We start from the raw sequence: 27,153 nt of genomic DNA on the forward strand, positions 1-27,153 counted from the left end.
AATCCTTTGCGGTTCTACCCGTGAATGATGTCACATTTTCAATCTCTATATAATATGCATGTTAAATTTTATATTTGGGGTAAAATATCAAGTCTTTTCAAGTAAACCGGTTCAAGTCCAATTCAAGTCCCAAGTCATTGGTGTAAAAGTCCAAGTCAAGTCACAAGTCTTAGAACATTTTTTCAAGTCAAGTCTAAAGTCATAAAATTAAGGACTCGAGTCTGACTCGAGTCCAAGTCATGTGACTCGAGTCCACACCTCTGCCAGATTTGCATAGGATTAACATTACACAGGAGACAGGAAATCAAATATTCATTGAGGTCCTCTGTTATTTAACATTTCATGCTAGATGTTATTTTATCCATTGCAAATCTATAGGATGTGTTCTGTCATAAAAACAGATTCAGGAGGACTAACCAAAAGAGAATGCCAATTTCTCACAGTACAGCAGCTCATTTGATGACCTCAAGCTGTCCCAGTAGCTTTGATTTGGTTTTGTTTACATCCGAAAAGGCTTATATCCTAATGTGAGCAAATCCACGTCTAGAGAGGTTTGAGATTGTTGCCATTATCTTAGAAAACATTGATTCAAAAAAGAGGGAAAGGGGAAAAGAGGGAAAGACAAAACAACCTTTTACTACACAACAAAACCAGTGGTCCAAATATAATAATGTTTGAGCAATTACCTATAGTTTGCTTAAAAAAATGAATATAAAAAATCTAACTGCAGCTGGAATAGCGGCCTGTTAAATCAAGTCAAAATTGAACTTGTGACTGATTTGATAAATATACAGTAAACCTGGCATCTCAGGGTGTATTGATAAAGGGAAGAAAAACATCAGAGCATTTGAAAGACAAACAAACCAAAAAACCATGGACTATTAGTCCACTCCTTTTAAATGCTGCTGTTAGCACGTGGTCTGAGTGGTAGTCTTTTGCTTTTATTCCAAACTACAGTGATCTATTTTGCAGGAGGTGCATGAGGTCAATTTTTCAAACTGACCTCATGTACACAGAAAAGCCTGACTACACTCCTGTGGTGAACTGTTAAATGAATTGTCTGAATATTTAGCAAAACAGAAGAAAACTTCAGACTATATGGAACTACTTACAGTGGGGCAAAAAAGTATTTAGTCAGCCACTGATTGTGCAAGTTCCCCCACTTAAAATGATGACAGAGGTCAGTAATTTGCACCAGAGGTACACTTCAACTGTGAGAGACAGAATGTGGAAAAAAAAATCCATGAATCCACATGGTAGGATTTGTAAAGAATTTATTCGTAAATTAGGGTGGAAAATAAGTATTTGGTCATCTCAAACAAGGAAAATCTCTGGCTCTCACAGACCTGTAACGTCTTCTGTAAGAAGCTTTTCTGTCCCCCACTCATTACCTGTATGAATGGCACCTGTTTGAACTCATCATCTGTATAAAAGACACCTGTCCACAGCCTCAAACAGTCAGACTCCAAACTCCGCCATGGCCAAGACCAAAGAGCTTTCGAAGGACACCAGGAAAAGTATTGTAGACCTGCACCAGACTGGGAAGAGTGAATCTACAATAGGCAAGCAGCTTGGTGTGAAAAAATCAACTGTGGGAGCAATCATCAGAAAATGGAAGACATACAAGACCACTGATAATCTCCCTCGATCTGGGGCTCCACGCAAGATCTCATCCCGTGGGGTCAAAATGATCATGAGAACGGTGAGCAAAGATCCCAGAACCACACGGGGGGACCTGGTGAATGACCTGCAGAGAGCTGGGACCGAAGTAACAAAGGTCACCATCAGTAACACACTACAACGGCAGGGAATCAAATCCCGCAGTGCCAGACGTGTTCCGCTGCTGAAGCCAGTGCATGTCCAGGCCCGTCTGAAGTTTGCCAGAGAGCACATGGATGATACAGCAGAGGATTGGGAGAATGTCATGTGGTCAGATGAAACCAAAGTAGAACTTTTGGTAAACTCAACTCGTTGTGTTTGGAGGAAGAAGAATACTGAGTTGCATCCCAAGAACACCATACCTACTGTGAAGCATGGGGGTGGAAACATCATGCTATGGGGCTGTTTTTCTGCCAAGGGGACAGGACGACTGATCCGTGTTAAGGACAGAATGAATGGGGCCATGTATCGTGAGATTTTGAGCCAAAACCTCCTTCCATCAGTGAGAACTTTGAAGATGAAACGAGGCTGGGTCTTCCAACATGACAATGATCCAAAACACACCGCCCGGGCAACAAAGGAGTGGCTCCGTAAGAAGCATTTGAAAGTCCTGGAGTGGCCTAGCCAGTCTCCAGACCTCAACCCCATAGAAAATCTGTGGCGGGAGTTGAAAGTCCGTGGTGCTCGGCGACAGCCCCAAAACATCACTGCTCTCGAGAAGATCTGCATGGAGGAATGGGCCAAAATACCAGCTACTGTGTGTGCAAACCTGGTAAAGACCTATAGTAAACGTTTGACCTCTGTTATTGCCAACAAAGGTTATGTTACAAAGTATTGAGTTGTATTTTTGTTATTGACCAAATACTTATTTTCCACCCTGATTTACGAATAAATTCTTTACAAATCCTACCATGTGGATTCATGGATTTTTTTTTCACATTCTGTCTCTCACAGTTGAAGTGTACCTCTGGTGCAAATTACTGACCTCTGTCATCATTTTAGGTGGGGGAACTTGCACAATCGGTGGCTGACTAAATACTTTTTTGCCCCACTGTAAGTATGTAAAGGACTGTAAAACATGGAGATGACTGCTAGGAACTTTTACATATTGATCCTGAGCATTAACTTTCTTAGAAACAAAAAGTCCCTGTCTTAATGAACGTAATGGCCTAACCTTACCTTGCCTTTCACATTGTGCATTAAACACTAACTTGTGTTGGCAAGGTGTTATGTCTCTACTCTTCACTGCATCTGCTGGCCAAACCTCCACAGAGAGGTTTGGCACAAACAAGGGTGACACTACCTCAACACAACGCTATTCATCTTACCTAATTAAGTCAGACAACATGTTAGTCACAGTTATGTTGACCATCAATCACACAAGAAACCTATAAAACCAGGAGGTGGATGGAAAGACACATGATGAATGTGATGTTCTGAGTGTCTCTTGGCTGGTCATGCCGTTTTGCTCTTTTTCTGCATGTCATCTTTTAGTCCTTCCAGAAATGTTGCCATATTGCAAAATAGGTGCCATAAAATCTTCCCACCAGAAAGTGTGACGTATCCTTTTGCAGGACACCAGGCGTCAAACAGCAAACTAGAGCAAGGTGGAGCACCTTGCACACACAACTGCTTATTCTCATCAGTGTATAATTTTTAAAAGGCTTACAATCAAGGCGTTATTTAAATGCAACCATTTATTATCCCTAAATTAAATAATAAAGTCATCCTTTATTGATGATGGCTTTCTTCCAGTTGAAAATATATTTTCTATTTCAGTTGAGCTAACTGGTGTAGGAGAGTACAAAGAGAGTCAAAAACTTTTTGACTTCTTATCTTGAAGCAGTACACCAAATAGGAATATCTGAGACAAAGTATATTCATCTGTGTGTGCCACAGCTGAAAAAAGACTGTAGGGAAAAACCACAAATCCTTTTTCTTTGACTATTTGTTGTGTTTTTTTCACTTGGTTAAACAAAACCAATGTGTAACATATGTTTTTGTTTCTTTCTTTTTTCAAATAAATCTGTATAAAAGGGAAATGTATAGAAGACTGGGGGCTTGATAATTATGGCTATGGCAAGGCTACAGCCTATGTTGATGTTGCACTGTATTGCATTATTATACAGAGATTTGTCTGTGTGTGTTGTTTTTTTGTTTGTTTTTTACCCCTGTGTTATAGATATATTGCCCCTGAAAGACTGTTTTTATATTCAGGATTCATCTATTGTGGCTCCGTCCTATTTCACAATGTTTTCTCCCTTTTGTCAACAGAGGTGTGTGATGTTTCGTGTGTAAACACAGAGTCAAAGTACAGTACACCCCTAATGGCTCAGTTGGCTCAAAGCCTCCACAGTATGGACGAGCAGCACTCTGATGTGACGGCACAGGAGTTACATATTTTCCGAGCATTACAGACAAGACTTGGGTGATTTTCTCTCTCAACCACTGTACTCTGTCTCATACCAACTGTTGTACTTTATTCAGCAGACAGTTAGTGAATAAACCTGCAAAGAGTGTACATGCTAAGAGTTGCATCCTTTTGACGGACTAAAATTTGGTTATATATGATAGATCCAAGCAAACATGTATCTTCAAACCCTGCCTAAATTTGCATTCCTCTGACGTCTTCTTCCTTATACGGGCGATCGTGGCTCAAGAGTTGGGAGTTTGCTTTGTAATCGGAAGGTTGCCGGTTCGAGCCCCGGCTTGGACAGTCTCGGTTGTTGTGTCCTTGGGCAAGACACTTCACCCGTTGCTTACTGGTGGTGGTCAGAGGGCCCGGTGGCGCCAGTGTCCGGCAGCCTCGCCCGCGCCCCAGGGTAGCTGTGGCTACAATGTAGCCTGCCATCACCAGTGTGTGAATGGGTGGATGACTGGACGTGTAAAGCACTATACAAATACAGGCCATTTACCATTCTTCTCTATTTGAGACATTCAAATGATTCCTCCTCTGATGTTTGTACCCTTTTTAATCGTCATAGTCTACATTGATCCTCAACTCTTACATCCATTGGTATCATGGGAGATAAACTGTTTTTAAAGTAAAGCACTGAAAATGATTATGTAGTGAAGCCCCACTGTATATTTGGGCAATTTGGCAATTTTTAAAGCATTTGTATATACCAGTACTCCCGCTGAAAGAAAAATAGTAAGAAAATATCTCATTAACTTTTTTTAATATCACTTGAATTCAGCTGGTACGATAAATGTTCATCAACCAGTGAAGCAACAGGAACCTATACAAAAATTTGTAGCTTGTAAAATTTGTACAACTGATTTTCTCAAAATTAGTTATTTAGTAACTAAGTAAGGAATACATGCTTGTGCCCTAAATATTAATGCCAATAAAGGGAGCATGAAACACTACACATATAAATTAATTTACACTGTTGAGCCCTCCTCTAAAAACTCACACAGATGTAACACTGTCTATGAAGCTGGATTTAAGAAATAAGTGCCTAAAGTTAAAGTTTTAAAGACATGTTTAGCGCCATCTTCTGTCAGTAAAAAACGTGAAACGTGGTTGGTTGGTTGGTTGCTGCTAATAGACTTACATTAGTTTATGTTAGCTAACTAATGGCAGAATCGATAACTCAGAGGAAAATAAGCACAGTAAAATGAAAAGTCAGTTTAAGGGGATCACTTTTGTACTGTCCCTGTCTGAAACAATGAAAGGATGTAATGCCCACTTTCACTGTCTGTCTCTTTAGCAGTAAGTGGCAAATTGCTGTTTGGCTAACTGCACTCAAACGGGAAAATCCACCTGTTAGCTGTTGTTCTGGGAATCTATCCTACCTCACAAACCATCCTACCCGTTGTTTCTGCGCCTGCACATACGCATAACACAAACCCCTAATTTGCATGTTTTTTTTAACCTATTGTAAATATTTCTTATGGTTAGAATAGAATAGAATAGCTCTTTATTGTCAATGTTACAAGAACAATGAAAGGCAGTTTGGCATCTCTCCATGTGTGTGAAATACACAATAGCGTAAGTATTTACACAATATTGCACACTGACTGTTGCTACTATAATAAATACGGTTATTAAAAAAAAAGTTTAAAGAGGCAGGAATGTTGGCTGTATTAAAGTATAAATAGAAATTCGGTTTATAAATAAGGTGATAATTTCAAAAAAGACAGACTAAGCATTCAAATGCTAAAGCTTTCTTTTGTACTCTTGGTGTAGTAAAACATCTAAAAGGGTGCCTGTTTCCAAGTTTAAGCTTTGTTGTTTTGTGAGTTTAGTATTTCAACATGTCTGTTGATGGGCAGCTGCTGCTCAGAGAAAAGCAATAAAGCATTCTGGAGGCAGACATATTTTTTCTTCCCTATTTGTGCGCTGAATGTACCATAGCTGTTGATTACATAATTTGATGTTCTGACTTTCCACTAACTTGGTTCATTGAATGCAGCATAAAAAGAGCCATTATCACCAGCACCACAGAAAAAAGTTGAATGTGAGAAGTCAAGTTTAATTCTACTTTTGATATTGCAGCTCCAGTTCTTGCTTTCATTTTTATCTCTTTGTCTTTCTTGATCTGTGCAGCAATCAGTCTTACCCAATCAGCTCAAGGTCAGTCTATCACCTCATTAAAGAGAGATAAAAAAAAAAAAAACCCAAAAAATGAGACAGAACTGAGAAAAATGAGTAGAATAACCATTCAATACTTTGTTATGGCTGTCTTGATTCATGATCAGTCATGCAGGTAAGTAAATCTCAAAAGGTTGATTCTGTTCATCTGGACATAGTGTTTTCAAATGTTTTGTCACTCATTCAAGTGACTTCTTCAGTCACAAGTTTAAATGGCCTCCTTGACTCCCTGTGCCAGCGTTTCTCCCTGTCCAGGATGTGTACATCCTCATCATCGAAAGAGTGTCCACTGGCCTGTAGGTGTAAATAGACTGGGGAGTCCTGTCCTGATGAGGTAGCTCTTCTGTGTTGACCCATTCACTTCGTCGGAGGTTGTTTGGTTTCCTCTATGTATAAATCATGGCAATCCTCCTGGCACTTAACAGCGTACACTATATTGCTCTGTCTGTGTTGGGGGACCCGATCCTCGGGGTGGACCAGATTTGGCGCAATGTGTTTTGGGATTTAAAAGCCACAGAGATTCAGTTTTTAGAAAAAAGGCGTCTCAACTGTTCCAATACTCCTTCCCAGCTTTGACCCGCGATTGTATAGGAATATATTTCTTTTATTTATGTATCATTCACATTATTTTATTGTATAATGCCTTGGTGCAACTGATTTTTAACATGTCTCACACTCATACAGTAAGACAAATGGTGGGGGTCTACTTAGGAAGTTGGGGGAAGCAGACAACTCCACAGGAAGAATCTTTTGTCTCTTCGAGGACTCTGGGAGGTAGCAAGAGAGTGTGAATCTTAAGGTGTGAAACAGCTGTGCACTGCCTTTTGTTCCTGGAGAAGGTATTTAACTGAGAGCCAAATTCAATTCAAATTCAAATTTTATTTGTCACCTACACAGTCATACACAGTACGATATGCAGTGAAATGCTTAGACAACTGCTCGTGACCTAAAGAAAAAAAAAAGGCTATGAATAAGATAGGAAATAAATATGAAAAATTAAAAAGGGTAAATTTAACTAGGAAGGAATAAAATATAAATTAAGGTTAAAAATGAAATAACTGTACAACACAAATTAGAATGAAGGGTAAATTTAACTGGGAAAGAATAAGATAAAATATATAAAATAAAGTTGAAAATAAAATAACTGTACAACAACATATACAATACACATATAACTATATAAGAATGTATGAAGAAATATAAATAAATATATACACAATAACAGCAGCTGTACAAGTATTAACTGGAAATGAAGAATATAGTGACCATGTTAGCCATGTTAGGTCATGCAAGCTCTCCACCAACTTGGTTGTCTGTTCTTTGTGTTTTTGATTAAAGAATGTTAGCTACCGCTCATCGCTCGTCTGCAGGCTTTATTTAAATGGAAAACTTCCACAACACATTACTGATGGAAATCTCACAGTCTAAGAAGGCTAACCTGCCATTTTTCATATCCTCCCTGGTGAAGTTGATGTGTAGGTCCACTGAGTTAATATGATCCATGAATTGTGGTATGTCCTGAAATTTGATTTTCACCCAGATGTCATCCACATACCTGAACCAATGACTTGGTGGTGTTCCAGGGTAGGATAACAAAGCCCTCTTTTCCACTTCTTCCATGTACAAGTTGCCACAATGGGTGAAACTGTGGAACCCATGGCACACCCATATCTCTGCCTGTAGTATGTGAAATAGGTGTGTGGTAAGACAAAGTTCCAAAAGCAAACACATTTGGTCGGTGCTGAGAGTGGTCCTCCTGCTGAGGTTGGGGTCATGCTGTAATCTCTTACGAACTACCTCCAATTGTTCAGTGACTGGATCGCAAGTGAATAGAGATGTAACATGATACAAGACCATTGTTTGATCTGACAGACTTGGTGTAGATTCCCCTGGGTATAGGGCAAGTATTTTTGTCACTGAGCAGTGACAAAATATTCTCATGATAGTCTTTCTGGTTTAGCAAAACCGTGCACCTACCCTTGTCTTGAGTGATGAAACATTTCTCCCACTGAAAACGCTAAGTCCAAATGAACGGAATCAACCTTTTGGGACTTTGTTATGGAGTAATAATATAAAAAGAAAAACCAACTACACCTAAACTAAATCCTTTTGAAATATATACAGTAACCTTAATCCTAAATGCATTAGTTCAAACTCATAACACTTTACTCATCATTCATTGTAGCATGCCTGTTTTTAAACCCTGTTCTTATGGGACCATTTTGATATCTGTAGCTGTATATCTAAGAAAGCTGCAACTGTCCATGGGCCTGTCAGAAAGAGCTCTATGAGTGACACACCAGAACAGAATATGTGGTGCACAGCACATTCAGCCAGCAGATGACGGCTGACAGACATGGACTTTAATGACACATTGTCTGGTTTAAGAGCATCTCTATGATGAAGTTGTGGTTAAAAAATAATATGGATTTTAGCCGTGCAGCAACTTGTGATGGCTGGTTAACATGTACTTGAAGTTATCATTTTATATTCTTTCTGGTATTTGACCACACAGAAAAATGTTCAGTCATATCTGCTTGAAAGATTTGTTATACATTTATAGATTCAAGGATTTATAGTCAGTAAAATTAATCAAGATGGAGGAAGCAGTAGTTTTCACCTAGTTCTTGTTTATTGGTTTCAATTTTGTTTAATGTTTTGGAACTACTTTTCACAGCTGATTATCCATCAGCAATAATTCCAACTTAGTGCTTAGCTATTGAACTATAGTTAAAGCTTATGGTCAAATTAGAGAGAAAAGCTGTCCAGGATACCGCTATTACTGATTTTCATACAGTTTTGGGAACAGAGTAAAGTTCTTCCAATGTCACATAAGTATGAAGAGTTTTTTGCAGTTATTAAAAGTTTTTTGCTCATAGTTAAATTATTTTAGAGCTAAAATGAGTTAACAATGATGGATTGTAATTGTTCATTAGAAATTTATATGTGAGTGTTTGTGCTACTCAGGCAGCTCTATGCTACTCAAGTGGTATTCATTCTTTCTTTCTATCATTTCAGTTGCAAATCTGAATGATTGTTTTGGAATACCATTTTTGGAGAAAGAAGAGAAATAAAAGGATGAATCTTTTGTCATATTTTATGGGTCTCAGCAATGAGACCGATAGAAAAAAGAAATAGAAAACTGTTGAAAATTGGCCACTTTAAAAAATGAAATGAAATGCAAATGAAACAAAAATGAAAATATAACAGCAGATTTTGCATTTATTAACTTTAACACTAAAATAAAATGTGAAACTGAAACAAATTGAGAAAGCAGTGATATTCTATGAGAATATTAAGGTTTTTTCTCTACATAGAGAAATTTTGAGTGCCTTCCCAAATCTCCTCTAGCTTCAAAGGAACAAAAAGTGCAGAAATGAAAACATCTGAGGAAAAACTGGGACTAAGCTAATTTTCCAGTTTCAGACCAACATAGTCATGTTGTTATAGAATTGCTGTTCAAATGAATCTTGAGATTAAATGTTCTTGTCAGCATGATAGCAAATAAAATGCTGGTTTGTAGTCTACATTTTTTTGGAGGTCTACATTAGTTACTTGTGTTCCATAAGTAGCTAACCTTGCTTTCAATTTAACATTTTAATGTGTACAGCTGTTTATTTTATCCTTTAACTTTTAGCAAGGTTTCTTTTTTGCCTTTGCCAGTGATGGACCATGTGTCTCACTGTGGTTGATGTAGGGTCTGTATATAAACTATTCATTAGGCTTTTTTAATAAATACATTCAAAAATAAAGAGGGAATATTCTGATTGAGGGAATACTCTACTCGTCTGATATTACTAATGTGATAACTAGTATATTACTTGATAATGCAGCAACCTCTTTATTGGTCTGAGTGGTAGGAGACGAATCCTCACTAATCCTTAAACATGAACAAAGGCTATGTAATATTTTTCCTACCTTCATTTCTCCTCTCAGTGGGGCAGCAGGGGCAGGTCACTGTTGTGACATCACAGTAGGTGGGACAGGTTCATACCATCCATCAAAGTTAAAGTGCCTATGAAAGGCCTTTAATATTTTACTAATTAAGATTGCTGAGTGCTCAACTATCATTCACTCACACTAAAGTGGGCTGGGTTCACACAAAAGTGTTAAGTGACATTGATTGCCCTACTGCAGTCTACCCTCTATAATGGGTTTCAGGAGATTTGCCTTTCTTCTTGAATACCTAGCAGTTTGATGTACATAGTAACGTGTAATTGGTTTAATGTCTAATGTGGTGAGTAAGCAGTTTCTAGTGCCAGGGCCTCCCTTGGAAAGAGTAGAAATGCAATCACCCAATAAAAGCACTAAGCCAGCTTGGATCAGTTAATAAGCATGGCTTTTCTTTTTTTTCAGGTGATCGACAATTCACACCTCCCCTTTGGCGCGCCAATCCTCAACCGGATTTTTACCCCTTAGCTTTGAAAAAAATACTGAAGGGAGTTAAGGTCAGCCAGCTCTCGAGGCAGGATCGAAGGCAACCGCATATGACAAATCAGTAAATTTAATATATGTATTTTTAGTATTTGAGGGGAAAACAAATAGCTTTTGGGCAACTGTTCCCATGGTGTTTGAACTGTCATTTGACAGCTTACCTGAACAGTAAAACTTAAAGTATAGTAGGTAAGTTCTGGTCAAAAGTTTATATAGACTAATCAAAGACATGAATGTTATGGTAATTTGGGGCTTTGATTGTTGTTAGTTAAACAGCATAAATATTTAGTAACTTTAGAAAGAACAAGAATTGGATGCACGTGTTATGTGCACATTTACTCCTCGTTAGTATAGTGGTGAGTATCCCCGCCTGTCACGCGGGAGACCGGGGTTCGATTCCCCGACGGGGAGAAAATCTTTTCATTCTTGTATTTTGCTCGTTTGTGTTGTTGTGTTTGCACATCTCTGTTGCTTGTGGGGCTCGCACACAAGAATTTCACTCACATGTGCTGTGCCAGTGTGCCTGCACATGTGATGTGACAATAAAAAGTGATTTGATTTGATTTGATTTGATTTATCTAATCCACACAGGGTCAAAAGTATGCATAACCCATACTATTATTTAGTTGAATGTCTCTTATTAAGCTGCACCAGACTAGATTGTTTTGCTAGCCATCAACAAATATTCAATCTTCTGGCATAATTCTGGCTGAATTGGTAAACTTCATTTAAGTTAGTTGGTTTCCTGGCACGGCCCTTGTTTTTCAAGAGTAGTCCACTAATTTGAGGCTCTTGGAAGGCTTCTAACCCCATGGGAGCATCTGCGATCCCATTTGTGTAACCTTTAAATCCCAGTAGAACTGTACAACTTTTATATATATATATATATATATATATATATTTATTTTAGTGGTTTCCTTCCACTAAGGGCTTTGCAAAAGAAAAAGCACATGCAACAGCAAAAACATTAGAATCCAGAAACACACTTTGCTGATCTGTTTAGCTGTTCATACCCATTCCTGTGTTGGAATAAATGTCATCACGTTGTCAGCAGGAACTATTACATGTCCACCATTACCTGCGGAAGTGACATCATTTTCATGGGAAATTAATTTTTTTCCTCACAAGGCCTTGCAAAGGTTCACTGGTGGTACTGAAAGTCATGTTTGACTTCATTCCTTTTTCTGTATAGTTCCTGGCACACTTAGAACTTAAACTGCACTGTTGGAAATAGTTTCTTTTGATGCACATGCTGTTTTTTTTTTTTTGGTTTTTTTTGCAAATTTTGCACAAAAATATCTAATTTCGTTTTTGCTGCAGTTTATAAACATTAGTGTCTCTCAAAAATTGCATTATGAAGACACTCAAAATAAATTTCCTTTGGTCAAAAACTATTTTGTGGGACTTTTTTGCATTTACAGTTTTGAGGGATATACTTCTGAAATGCCTGTAACTAGAAAAAATAGTTACTAGAAAAACTCCCTGAAAGCTCTTCAGTTGATCCAAAATGCTCCAGCAAGAGCACTGACAGGAACGACATAGAGACAGCAGATTAGACTTCTTCTATAGTGGCTTCTTCATTGGCTCCTAGTTAAATCCAAAATCGAGTTTAAAATCCTTCATTACCCATTAGAGCACTTTACTCCCAGACTACAGGGTTACTTGCAGTTCCTAGGGTATTTAAAGTAGAATGGGAGGTGCAACCTTCAGTTTGCAGACCCTCTTGTATGGAACCAGCTCCCAGTTTGGATTTGGGAGACAGACACCCTCTCCACTTTTAGGGCTTAAAACTTTTCTTTTTGATAAAGCATATAGTTAGGGCTGGGTCAGATGACACAGAGTCATCCCTTAGTTACACAGCAATAGGTCTAGGCTGTCGGGGGCTTCCCATGATGCACTGAGTGCTTCTTCTTCACTTATGGTTTTTATTCACTGTGTGTTTATACACCTTTCTGGATTTAATCATTAGTTATTATTAATCTCTGGCTCCCTTCCACAGCATGTCTTTGTGCTGTCTTCCTCCCCTCACCCCCAACCACTCACTACAAAGTGACTTGATATGACTGTTTGTTTTTTTGGCCCTATATAAATAAAATTGAATTGAAATTGAATTGAAAATGTCTGAATAACTTAGTTGATCAAAACAATTGCTCATTGTTTTCACTTACTAAAGTCACAAATGAAGATAGACAGAACCATCAGCATATTTCAGCTTTCACACTAACAGACTAGTATAGCATCTCAAATTAGGAATCTTTGCATTTAATGAGGACCATATAGTCTGGGTTTCAGTGACAGTGAATGAGTGGAATTATAGATATATTATAATCATATTTAGAATATTTCATTTGTCCAATAACTTTTGATCTTGTGAAAACAGGAAGACTATTTTAAGTTAATGTAGTCCAGCTTGCATCCCTGCATGATTAGTGATATCTATATTGTTAATTGCCAATAGCTGTTCCTTTGTTACTGGACTTAAGCAAAAGTAAACTGGAGAAAATCCATCCATCCATCCTTCAATCCATTTGCTTTCGCTAATTTGGGGCCGCGTTGCAGGGACAGCAGCCTAAGCAGAGACGTTCAGACCTCCGTCTCCCCAGCCACCTCCTCCAGCTTGTCCAGGGGATCACCAGGGAGTTGCCAGGCCAGCCAAGAGATACTAATCTCCGCAGCATATCCTACGTCCGCACCGGGGCCTCTTCTAGTTGGGACATGGCCGAAACACCACACCGAGGAGGCATCCTTTTCAGATGCCTGAACCACCTCAACTGGCTCCTTTCAATGTGGAGGAATGGCAGCTCTACTCTGAGTGCCTCCTGTAGGTAGAGACCGTTCAATAAAAACTAATTTCCACTGCTTATATCCGGGATCTCGCTGTTGTAGTCACTACCCACAGCTCATGACCATAGGTAAGGGTAGGATGATAGATTGATCAGTAAATCAAGAGCTTTAGTTTTCAGCTTTCTCATCACCACAAAGGACCGGAGCTTCCGCATCACTGCAGGTGCAGCCCCAATCAGTCTGTCAATCTACAACTCCTCTCACTTGTGGAACAAGACCATGAGAAATTTAGACTACTCCACTTGGGGCAGCAACTCGTCCCTGACCCTGAGAGAGGAAAGAAAAATCAAAAAGCAATTTATAGCGCTATACTCAGAGTTAACGTGGGCTGGAATGCAGTTCTTGGTGCAGGTGTTAATAAGCTGTGGTCAGGGTACTTCATCTATCTAATGCTACAGAAGAGGAGTGAACAGAAAGGGAGTAAAGTTTTCTAAGTGGCAGGTAATTTCAAATGCAACGTTTCTAACAGCTCAACAAATACCAATGAACACACAAACAGTGTGTCTCCTATCTAAAGGTGCAAACGCTTTATTTGTCAAGGAGAGATGAGGATGTAAGATAGCATCAGATGGAAGTGTGAGATGGAAAGAGATATGAGGGTAGGAGAGGAAGAAAATAGATTTTTTTTAAAGGTATGGACTGCTCAGTGACATTTGATAAACTGGAACTTTAAAGTTTATATGTAATATACCATTTCATGTTATGAGTTTTTTTTAATAAGGTATTATATATCAAGTATTTGGGAAATAAGCCATAATAGCTCTTATAACCTCTGCTTTTAACTACTCAAAGTCAGTTGGCTAAATTTACACAGGTTAACTGATCACAGCCTGTGATTCATTTCCCAATAGTACAACTGATCATAGGGTTCCCACACCTGTCCAGCTCCACTTTAACCCCCCACTATAGTTATGTCCCTGTCTTGTAAGGGTGGGGGGAAAAAATCGATACTGTGTAGTACTGTGATATTTTGTTTGCGAATAATGTATCGATACAGTGACAGCAGAAATCAATATTTTGTTACAAAAAAGTTTTTGTGGACTGGAACATGCTCTGACTTCAGAGCATGTTGATCAGCTCCTTTTTCTGAGCAAGAATCCTGACATTCCTTCACTGTCCAAATGTGTTTAACTTTTTTTTATGGCAGCAATAAACATGACAGTTTACTTATTTTAATTTAAGACATGTTTTATTTTAATTTAAAACTTTTTTATTTAATGTAAAATTATATTTTGTTTTAATTTACTTTCAAATTCTTCAGTTGCTGAATGGGCTGCATAGTTTTCACAAATTGCATAGTTCAGAATAGCTATAATTGTACCAGATGGTTGCATTCAGTTAAGTTGGACTAGACTGTAATACAAACCGTTCAGTTTGTCAAAAATAAAACTGACTGAAATGAGAAAGACTGAGTGTGAGACTTTGTTATTAGATAAAATGAATGTTGATAAAGTTTACCTTTATGTACAGAATCTGAATATCGCAAAATATTTTAAAAAATTGCAATAATATCGTATCGTGCGTTAAGTATTGTAATAATATCGTATCGTGGGATGTATGGTGATTCCCACCTCTGATGTCTTGGGTCACCCATCTAAATGGAGGTTTTGTTTTTTTTTTTTGTTAAATTCCTATTGTTTTCCAGTGTTTGTGTACAAACACGCTATAGAGATTTCAGTTTATAAAAGTGTGTACTTTTGCCACCTCTGTTTATCACATCCTTGTTTCTTGATATATGCAGTATGTAATAATGATGCTTGACTATCTCAAAGCTATCTTGTTTGCTCTAATGAATTAGTTGCCGTTTAGTCTTCTTCTTCATATATAGTAATTCTGAATAATTAGTAATAAAAATAACATGTTTTCCACTGAAAAGTACACAAAGAGTTTGAAATCTAAACAAAATATATTTTCCAGTTTATGTTCCTAGGCTAGCATATTTATGTTCTCAAACTATGGACGGCTAGTTATATTTTGGTATTAGCAGACACACAAAATACTGGCAGGTCCTTCAGCAGAAGCAATGGATTTACTTTATATCTGTAAGCAGAGCTACACAGGAATTATTTCCGTGATATAAGTAAATCGTGAGATTTTTGTAATTCAGAACGAAAAAGTAGGAAAGGGGTTGAATCAACTTTGAGTTTTGCATCACATCTTTGAGCTTTGGAGAGAAATTAAAACAGAATACCTGAAAGCAGCTCATGTAATTGCTAGACCTTTGATTCTCCTCTAATAATTGTGTCTCTGCAATTTGAATTACAGATAACCAGCAGCTCTTGTTTTCTTATTGGCCTGGATAACTGGATTTAGAAGAGGCAGGAGAATGATTGAGAGAAAGAAGAACTGAATGAAAGATTGGAAAGAGTTGAGATTAAAGTAGAAAAAGGGAGATTAATTGTCTGTTTTCATGAGATTGGCTTTCAGCTACAAGTTCCTTGTTGTTCAATTTTACAAGGTGGAGATGAAAATTAGACCTTGTGTCCCACATTTTCATGCTGATGAAGTTAAAGGCGAAAAGAAAAGGATAGGGAGATGTGCACTGAAGTGAGACTGCAGGGGAAAAAATGGAGGCTCACAGCAGATGACAATAAGAAAGTGAAGCGGATCTGAAACAAAGCTAGAGTGACGGAAATGAAAAGGATTAGAAAATGGACACGATAAAAGACAGGGGTTTAATTTCTGCACTCTCTAATATGGTTCAGTCCCCACTTGACCTGTTCAGAGAACAAGAAAAAAAATGTTTTCTAATCATGCTATTAGTTCATGGAACAGAGTTTGTGAACCCTTTCCACTAATCCTTTTTAGATATACAACACTAGATGCAAATGCACTTTTTGCTGTTTTCAATTACTGTAATCCTGCTAGTATGGGGGTATCTTGGGAAACTACAATTTCTGATATTTGACAATCAGTGGAAAGTTTTATTTCATTGTGTAATGTCAAAATTACCATTGAAATGACCGAAATTCTTGAGTTAGAAAAGCATGGTTATAAAACCAGGTTACAAAACCATTCTTTCTCTGTTAATTCCTGCTTGGATTATCCGGTAAATTTACCAGCCCACCTTTAGTTTGTAGTGGTGCTGAAAATTTTCCTGCAGATTTCTCATCCAAGAATATACAGGGAAAGTGAGGGCATTCTTTTTCCGTCCATTCAAAGCTATGGATATACTTCCTGGACTGACTGATAATGCATATTAAACAGATTGCCTTTCATTTATTAAGAGTGTGTGTGTTTGTGTGTGAGTGAGTGAGAGAGAGAGAGAAAGAGAGAGACAGAGAGGGGGAAGCCACTCGTATTAGTCATTGGACTTTCCATTATGATCTTGCTACTATCCCTCCTCAAAGGAATTATTCAAATGAAGTCATCAAGACAAACAGGTGACAGTCTCCCCAGAGAAATGCAGTGTGGTGTATGTATCCATGGTTATGTTTGTGTTGTGTGTTTCTCTGTGTGTGGCGACAGGAATCTTAAAGGCAGCTTATCAAATTTCTACCATCATCCAAACTTTGAATGGCAGCAACACGAACATAAAAATAGCCAGGGGTGAAGGCCTTTCATGATTAGTCTGAAAAAAAAGGAGGAATTCAATTATAGTTAAGCATGCATGTGTGAAGGGATTTGGAGGTGACGCATTCTTAAGGTGTTTCAGTTGTGGCAGCGGGCTTAAAAATCCAGGCTAAGTTTGTCGGAAACATTAACTGATAAAAGAATTACGTAAGTGAAAATGCCTCATATGCCACCTGTTCATGTACACGCACACTGATTTTTCTTCAAAGGATGAATCCTATTCTAAATACTAGCCTTTAAGAGCTTTCAATGGCATTGCAAGCCATTACCCAATTCTACCACCCGACATCTTATTATTTTTAAATTTTGGTTCACCTATTATATTGCACCTGTGTAATACTTTGATAAAAGGTTTGAAGAGGAATATTCCTCTATGATGGGTGCATTTTTTCCTCACTCCCAAGAAGTTCAGATCCATTTGTGAGCATGGAATTTAATGGCATAAGCAGTAGCAGTTGCCTTTTTGCTGCTAAATTGCCTGATCGGGGACTGGGTGACCTTTTACAGGAGACTCTCCCTCCCTCCCTTTGCACAGCCACACTCAAACATCAGTCATGGACTATTAATCCAGTGAGCTAGCGTGTGATCACCTCGCCGTATGCCATTTCTTACAATCTGTCATCTTCGAGGTTAAATCGACAGGTATTATGGCACAAATTATTCCATCCCATTCCATTTAAGAGACATAATGTTAATGAAAATTTTTCCCTTTATAAGAACAAAAGCATTAAAGCACATCAGAAGCACATCACGAGCTCATACATTTTCATTTGCCTGCCAGGAATAACACTCACAGACATGCACGGGCTTCACAAAACTTTGTAGAATTGCAAACTTTTTACAATAAAAGTTAAGAAATCAATTTTAATCTTTGGCTAAATCAGTATCACATTTTGAATATGCCTCCCGCCTACAGATCATTTGAATTTTTGTGCAGGGTGTATAATTGCATGATCAGATCACACTATAATTGTACCTAAAATGAAACGATCTCACCTTATTCTACTGGGCTAGAGTTTTCTTCCAGGCCAGAGAATATTCACAATAACCTAGTTTTAAAATAAAATTGCCTTAAAATACATGTGAATGTGTTTTTTTAATTAAGTTTCTATGCAGAAATAACTTGTCCATGAGCCTGCTTAGCATGCCAAACAGTGAATTCTCATGCACATTTCAGCTTCCATAACATTTTCCATTAATACTTTAATTAACTCAAGTTCAATAACTGCAACATCATTATAGAATGTAGTGCTTCAATTAGAGCAGGTGCTGAACTTTTAATGACCTAATTTCCAAGTTCACATAGCTCAGTCTGTACAGAACATGCATTATGATATGGACTGATTGGACCGGACACTTGTGGGGTTGCCTGCTTCTTTAGAAGAACTTGCTTTACAAACAGACGTAAACATGATTTCTATAAATAAATTGTTTAACACTGAGACCCTATCCAAAGGCCATTCAATTTCTTGCTGTTGTGCCATTAAGCAGCTGTGATCAATGAGTCACAAAAATGTCTTTAGCCATACTGGGGCAGCTGTGACTCTGAGGGGAGAGCCGCAGCCACCCCATTTGGAAAGATCCCCAGCTCATCCCATCTGCATGTTAAAGTATCCTTGGACTAGATACTGAACCCTGAGTTGCCTCCGATGCAGTGTGTGTGTGTGTGTGTGTGTGTGTGTGTGTGTGTGTGTGTGTGTGTGTGTGTAAATGTTAGATAGAAGTGTTTTTGGTTTTTTATTTTACCCATACCTCTGGTAAGCATTAATTATTAGTTAAGCCTACTGAAAGCTTACCACATGACATTAATCTATGTCAATTCATCATCTTTTGAGATTTCCACCTTTCTTTGGTTACTCTTTACTGTAGGTTATTGTATCTCCATGTTCTGTAGAAATGAACGTCTCTGGAGTTCACAACCAAAATGCTGTTCAAATTTTCATTTGTAGTCAGTGACACAATTTCAATTCTTATGTGGTGCAGGGAAAGTAAAAGGTGTGGTGAGGGGAAAAACAGGCAGAAATTTCCAAGATGCTGATTCACATGGGACTAGTACTTGCTGTAGTGGCAAAATACAGCAGGATTTTAGTGGTAAATGTTTTAACTTTACATTACTAGAGATCCTGCGATAATAATAAACCCAAGGTAATATTGTTTCGATATTAACAAGTCTTTTTCACTTCCTAAATGCATTAGAAATAACAGAACATGATGGTAAAGCTAGACCCCACTACACCCAAGTAGGTGTGATGATTTTGTCTCAGTTGGCCAAAGTTTCTCTGCTTCTTTCCATAGTACCAAATGGCACAAGGAAGACCTTTGGACCAGATAATTCTCATAAACATTAAAGAAACTGTGCATGTTTTTAAATGCTACACTTGTTACTTTTGTTCTCTTTTACCAATGAGTTTTACAACCATTTACCTGAACAATAGCAAACATCTGTGTGTTAGATAACCTTTTGTCAGCTCAGTAACACATTGTGTTTGTACTAGTTGGTTACTTCAAAAGGCTTCTGGCGACAGCTTCAAGGCACTTCATGTGTGAACGCCTGGTTCCCTTAAAGAGCAACACTGACTTTGAATTAAGCCTCACACTCTGTGTTTGCTCTGTTAGAGTTAGAGCCTCTTCGCGCCCACGCAATCCCTTTGCTTCCCCACTCCGTGTCCATTGTTGTTTCTTTATAGTTAGAGCCATATCTGTACATTTGTGTGCATACACACACACACACTTAAAATTTTACATATACACACATTACTGAGTTCTGTCACTGCTTTCCTTGCCTGGATGACTGTGTAATTGAGTTTTGGGGATGCAGCCTGGCACTTCCTCCTTGTGTGCAGGCTCCCCTCATTACAGAAGCCTAATTGGGATTAGTGCAGCATTTTGTTTTGGCATTGTTAACGAGGCCTGTGGTCAATGCCAGTATCTGGCATGTTCTTCTCCCCAACTCCAGAACAAGGAGCTGTATGTGTGTGCTCATGTGTTATCATTTGTTGTGTGTTGTGTGTGTGTGTGTGTGTGTGTTTTGTAGATATGTGTTTGCCAGTTTCCATCTAGAATGGATAGAGAGGGAGAGCAGGGAATCTTTCCTGTGGATGTTACTATGCTCCATTGCTCTGGTCTCATCAGTGACTAGAGCAATAACTTTACACTGTAGCATTACGTGGTATCTTGGCATACTTATGTTTTGCAAGCAGGTCTAGGCGATTAGGTTTAAAAAGACTCAGGACAGAAAGTTTGATTATTTCCGTTATAGCAAAACTGAAAAAGATAAAAAGCTGTAGCTAAGCACTGTGACAATGTAACATTCAGGAAAGTTTCCTGGGGACTAGGGATGGGTACCGGTGTCCAGTGCCATGATGGCACCGGTTCTGACATAAACGGTAGTAACCAGACCGAAAAGCAGCGCACATTTTGGTGCTTTATTTCGGTGCTTTTTTTTCCTGAGCTGTGATACACTTTAGATTCTAGCCAATCATTTTACGTTTCCGAGGATAGTAGGCGGGGCCAGGTACGTACGTTCTGTTAGAGCAGAGCAACAGATTAAAAACGCCCAAGGTGAAGCGGTCAAAAGTCTGGCTGTACTTCACAGCAAAATATGCAAACTCAGCAGCCTGCAACAAGTGCTTTAAGCCGATACTGTGATACTGTCAAAGGAGGTAACACCTCAAATCTGATGAAACACCTGGCGACGCATAGCATTTTTTTTAAAAGCCGAGAAATGCGTCGTATTTGATAGCTTGCTGCGAGACCTCACACAACTACTGCGGGTGGGTTGCCTGTTATTGGACCCGGAGTTAGCAACATCCCCCAAAAACACGAAGAGGAGAGTCCTGGCCCCTAGTCCTGCCAGTGTAGCAGAAATGATGACGGATGATGGTGGCAGCAACAGCCGTTCTTCTCTGCGTGAGTAGCTTAATGTTGTTCGTGTGTAATTTACGTCGAGTAGGCTAACCACGTTATTACATTAATACATGTAAGGTGAACTAGCAAACATCATCATAGCTACATGCGGCTGTCTTCTTGTTTGATGGCAGATACTCCCTTCACCCTGGCCAAAAAGGCTAAAATGATCAAAGAAAAAGTGGAAAACAGTTAAACATGAGAGGTTTTTGGACAAAGTTTGTGTTTTTTCCATTGTTTAAGCACTGCTTCCAGCCAAGAGTGATGCCATAAATCCCCTATAGCTGCAGAAAAGGCTAACATTGTTATCTTTTTACAAAAAAACAGCTGAACATGAGAGGTTTTTGGACCAATTTTGTGTTCTCCATTCTTTAAGCACCGGTTTAAGCACCGGCACCATTTCAAAAGTACCGGTTTGGCACCGGTATCGGATAAAACCTAAATGATACCCATCCCTACTGGGGACAACCCTGAAGTTCTATTCTTCACTTTTTCTTGGCCTTTATTAATTTACTGTCTCCAGAACAGTTCAGGACCTTCAGTTGATGAGTTCTTCGGGTGTAAATAAAAGTACAAATAATATAATTCATTATTATTATTAGTAGTAGTTGTGTGTGTGTGTGTGTGTGTGTGTGTGTGTGTGTGTGTGTGTGCGTGTGTTCATATTAGTAGGCACATTTGAACCAGAAAGTCTGAATGTGGCATTTTGCTGGAATTAACTACACCTTTTAATCCTTACCATGGAGATTCAGATATGCATCAAGTAATGCATTTTGAGGTCTATCAAAGAAAATACATGATAAAGTGCATACCACATAAACACAAGTTCAAGTTTGATTCTGGTAGGGTCTTTGTAGTTTTGCATCTTCCATCTTTCTCTCCTTCTCTTCTATTCAACATCCAGTTAAATAAATCAGAGAGCACAAAAAAATCCCAATCGTTCAAAAAGAAAAGGAAATACTGACGATACTTACCAAGGATCTTCTGTCCATTGCTTCCCCCGGGCAACAATCTTTTGTCGTTATTTTAAGAGCTCTTGAATTCATTTTATGAATCCATCCTGTAACCGCTGGTTGAGTTACAGCAGTCTGAATCTTGCTGCTGTCAATCCAATCGGTTGAAAGCAAAATCTGTCACTTTACTTCGTGCTGTACGGATGGATAGACAGAGCTTTCATTTGGCATTACTCTTATTCTTCACTATAGATGGAAAATCTCTATAGATGAGAAATTGTTGCTGTAAAAAGTTATACGCTATCAAAACATATCTGGCCTTTGCATCCCATTAAACCACACATTAAATCATAAATTACAGTACTCTACAAAAGTATTGAACTACCCCTCATTACATAATTTTTTGCTGGGAAATGCTAGCATGCATTTAAATATAGAGAATGAGGCAACAACAGTGTACAATTCTGACAAGCTTGAAAATTTGCATTTGGTATGAGCACATTTATTCTTCAACATGAATGCTCTTAGATAAGATTTCCTATAATTTCTTTAAGTAGTCTTCAAAAATAGTTCTCCAGGTTTCCTAAAAGACATTCAGATCTCTTTTGTGGATAATGGCTGCCTTTTGTTACATTCTCTGTCAAGATGATCTCACACTGCTTCAGTGATGTTGAGGTCTGGATTCTGGGACAGTCAGTTCATGACTGATAGTGTTCCACTGTGTGCTTTCTACCCAGGTAGGCTTTTGCATTGGTGGTGTTTTTGGGATTGTTGTCATGCTGAAAAAGGAAGCGGTTCCTGGACACTTTCCAGATGGTATTGCTTGGTGAATGAAAATCTGACAGTACTTTTCTGGATTCATAATTCCATCAATTTTGACAAGATCCCCAACAACAGTGGCTGAAATGAAGACCCCTAATATGACAGTCTCTACCATGTTTTACAGATGGCCGTAGACGTGCATTGTTGCACCTCTAGGCCATATTGGCATATTCCAAGATATGCCAAGTTTTGGGAGCCACCTTGTTGATGCAAAAATGTCAAATGATCAGGCATAAGAGCCAGCTGAAGAACCAGGAACAAATTATATATTATTTATTAGGCCTTTTGTAAGTTTTCCAATAAGTCTAGACATAACACTTCTTCATCCCTAGATGTGTGATTTACTGTGTTTTAATCATTCACGGGTCAGTGTTAAGTGGCTTAACAAAAATAAAATGAAATAAGATAAATGTTAAGACATTCTGGCTCCTTGAAACCGAAATCTAAAGAAATGAGGGATTTCTCAAGACTCTTGCACACTACTGTTGTGTTCACTGACAGTTTAAGCTGAGTAGCCACATTAATGTAAAAGCAGCCCCAACTGGTCAAGGCCTAGACATGTAATCTCTTGGGTAATATGGATTGTGATGCTGGTGTTGGATCCTTTGATGGCTGCGTCTTTGGGTTTTTGAGAGGTTAGGCTTCATTGAATTGTCCTGGTTTTGGCCCATCCTGAGAATGCTAGATTAGGATGGGCCTAATCTAGACCTGCCCTCTAAAAAGGCAGGTCTTTTTAGAGGTTCTCACTATGCAATTTTGGGGTATAATCTTCTTCCCCGGTGGCTATGGCACTCCTCAGTGTCAATTAGTCACTGGAGGATGTACTTGTTCTATATCAGTGTTTAAGTAAGGAGGCACATGTATACTATGACCCAAATCTTCCTACCAGAATATTTGCATTGTCATAAGATCTTCAATTTTATCTCCTTCACTTGGTTTTAACGTTGTGGTCGGACAGTGTATATAAATAATCATAAAAGAGATGAGCTTTAAAAATTCCATAATTCTGAGAGATCAAAAACAGAGAATATGAATTAAAAAATATGTCTGTTGGACAGACATACATGAAGAAGTATATTGTTTGACTGTACAATTAATTTATCAGAATTATCTGGTCACAATTTTGGCTTCCTGCAGTTAAAGGGACACAATTTGCTAATATTGAAAATGCACCAATATAATGTGACGCAAAAGCAAGTCCAGCAATCTTTTAATCACTGCCTGACAACAGTTCCCTGCACCGTGTAGCTTGAAGTTTCCTGGACTAGACTGGATTAGTAACAGTATGTTAAAAGACAACGAAGTTCAAATGTCTAGCACTGCAGAAGACAAAGAGTTTGTCCCTCATTAGCCTTTATTCAGAAATACTTTGGATTTAGGGAAAGTCAAGTTAACCAAGAAGAAATCATATGCAAAATGATTATGCTTGTGCTGTAGAGTTGTGTCTGCACTGCAGAAACAATACAACTTATTCAACTACCTGAAAAAATACCACAAACTGCATTATAATTAATGCATGAAGGCCAAGAAAAACAGTACAGTGGCTGACATGAAGGGTCCAACAATAACAAAAGATGTCCATAAAAGTGAGGCTATTACAACAGGTCGACCAGCTCACAAAGACGCACTGAAAACAAAACAAGCAATCCCATTTGTTCAAAGACGTGTGTCCAATAAACACGGTGAGTAACGAAGGCTTCAGGAAAATAGTCAACATACTGGACAAAAGATATGTTGTCCCCTGGTGCAATTTTTTTTCTAAAATAGTAAAACTTGTGATGTAAACAAAATGCTGCGGGGAAACGGAAAAAGATCTTGCAGCTGCTGAGTACATTGCTACAAGTTTTAGTCACATTCATCATGCTGGCATGACAGTAAAAAACTTTAGGTGACTTCAGGAATTTAGGTGAATGAAGAGGACCAATTTTATTTATTTGTTTAGTTTAATATACATCCTGTCACGGAAACTACTAATACACACATGCATATGCTGAAAGCACAGAGGATCACATTTCAGGTTGAGACCATTTAGAGGTGCGCGTGCTCACACACACGATAATTAACAGCCCTGCCTGTAATTTCTTTACTAAAATCACTTGAAATGGGTCAATAATTGGATATGAAGCCGGTGTGCTCTTATTTCCATTGCTTCCACAGATCAGTTGCTGTTTGCTGTTTAAGGGTTCAGTTAGGTTCAATTTGCAATTAAATTTAGATGCACATGACAAACCAGAGTATTGACATTTGTTGTCTGCCAGCAGTAACTATAAATAGTGTTGAAAATTGAGGAAAATACAAATTAAGCGCATTTATTAAATGAATCGATTGATCATTTGATTAGCTTTGTTTGGGTTTTAACTGTTTTAGTCCATGGCAGTCTCTTTTTAGTTTTCAAAATGAACACCAGGAGTTCACCGTTCTCTGCATGACATGTCAGCCTGAGCCAAGCACAGATTTCTAAAGATCACTGATGAGAGAACGAGAAACCTTGAACCTGCTCATTACGGAAAAATCTCACAGACCAAGGAAGGCATCAAAGAATGTTCCAAATTGACTCCTTAATACCTCTGAATCAACATCAGCATGTCTCACTGCCCTACTTTACACCCTCAAAAATTTGCATCACCTTGAAATAAAACCAGAAATCTTTGCACAGAAAGATTCCTTGTGCAGAAACATTTCCGAGACTGTTTCTGGGACTGCTTTGACTATACAGGGAGTGCAGAATTATTAGGCAAGTTGTATTTTTGAGGAATAATTTTATTATTGAACAACAACCATGTTCTCAATGAACCCAAAAAACTCATTAATATCAAAGCTGAATGTTTTTGGAAGTAGTTTTTAGTTTGTTTTTAGTTTTAGCTATTTTAGGGGGATATCTGTGTGTGCAGGTGACTATTACTGTGCATAATTATTAGGCAACTTAACAAAAAACAAATATATACCCATTTCAATTATTTATTTTTACCAGTGACACCAATATAACATCTCCACATTCACAAATATACATTTCTGACATTCAAAAACAAAACAAAAACAAATCAGCGACCAATATAGCCACCTTTCTTTGCAAGGACACTCAAAAGCCTGCCATCCATGGATTCTGTCGGTGTTTTGATCTGTTCACCATCAACATTGCGTGCAGCAGCAACCACAGCCTCCCAGACACTGTTCAGAGAGGTGTACTGTTTTCCCTCCTTGTAAATCTCACATTTGATGATGGACCACAGGTTCTCAATGGGGTTCAGATCAGGTGAACAAGGAGGCCATGTCATTAGTTTTTCTTCTTTTATACCCTTTCTTGCCAGCCACGCTGTGGAGTACTTGGATGCGTGTGATGGAGCATTGTCCTGCATGAAAATCATGTTTTTCTTGAAGGATGCAGACTTCTTCCTGTACCACTGCTTGAAGAAGATGTCTTCCAGAAACTGGCAGTAGGACTGGGAGTTGAGCTTGACTCCATCCTCAACCCGAAAAGGCCCCACAAGCTCATCTTTGATGATACCAGCCCAAACCAGTACTTCACCTCCACCTTGCTGGCGTCTGAGTCGGACTGGAGCTCTCTGCCCTTTACCAATCCAGCCACGGGCCCATCCATCTGGCCCATCAAGACTCACTCTCATTTCATCAGACCATAAAACCTTAGAAAAATCAGTCTTGAGATATTTCTTGGCCCAGTCTTGACGTTTCAGCTTGTGTGTCTTGTTCAGTGGTGGTCGTCTTTCAGCCTTTCTTACCTTGGCCATGTCTCTGAGTATTGCACACCTTGTGCTTTTGGGCACTCCAGTGATGTTGCAGCTCTGAAATATGGCCAAACTGGTGGCAAGTGGCATCTTGGCAGCTGCACGCTTGACTTTTCTCAGTTCATGGGCAGTTATTTTGCGCCTTGGTTTTTCCACATGCTTCTTGCGACCCTGTTGACTATTTTGAATGAAACGCTTGATTGTTCGATGATCACGCTTCAGAAGCTTTTCAATTTTGAGACTGCTGCATCCCTCTGCAAGCTATCTCACTATTTTTGACTTTTCTGAGCCTGTCAAGTCCTTCTTTTGACCCATTTTGCCAAAGGAAAGGACGTTGCCTAATAATTATGCACACCTGATATAGGGTGTTGATGTCATTAGACCACACCCCTTCTCATTACAGAGATGCACATCACCTAATATGCTTGGCACACAGTTGTACATATCAGCTCACCTCAGGATTACGGTCCCTTACAGTCAGTTAGCGAGTGGATGTGCCAAAACAGCTTGCAACTGAAATCAGAAAAGACTGCAATAGGTATCTGTCTGATACAGAGAAAAAAATCTTTATTTTTGTTTTGCAGAGATAAAACAAAAGCAAAAAAACAAACAAAAACCTATT

General features: G+C 38.6%; 1 protein-coding gene and 1 non-coding gene across 6 annotated transcripts in view; both read left to right on the top strand.

Moving 5' to 3' along the window:
* The window catches only part of grid1a (glutamate receptor, ionotropic, delta 1a), a 299,124-nt gene that overhangs the window by 135,821 nt on the left and 136,150 nt on the right, over positions 1-27,153 (top strand). The window lies entirely within an intron of this gene.
* Positions 11,030-11,101, top strand: trnad-guc (transfer RNA aspartic acid (anticodon GUC)). The gene has a single exon. It is a non-coding gene; the product is annotated as a tRNA-Asp (tRNA).

The sequence above is a fragment of the Rhamphochromis longiceps genome, linkage group LG13 (assembly GCF_057381845.1).
Source record: "Rhamphochromis longiceps isolate RC_006_pf linkage group LG13, R_longiceps_female_GT1.1, whole genome shotgun sequence".
Taxonomy (NCBI): domain Eukaryota; kingdom Metazoa; phylum Chordata; class Actinopteri; order Cichliformes; family Cichlidae; genus Rhamphochromis; species Rhamphochromis longiceps.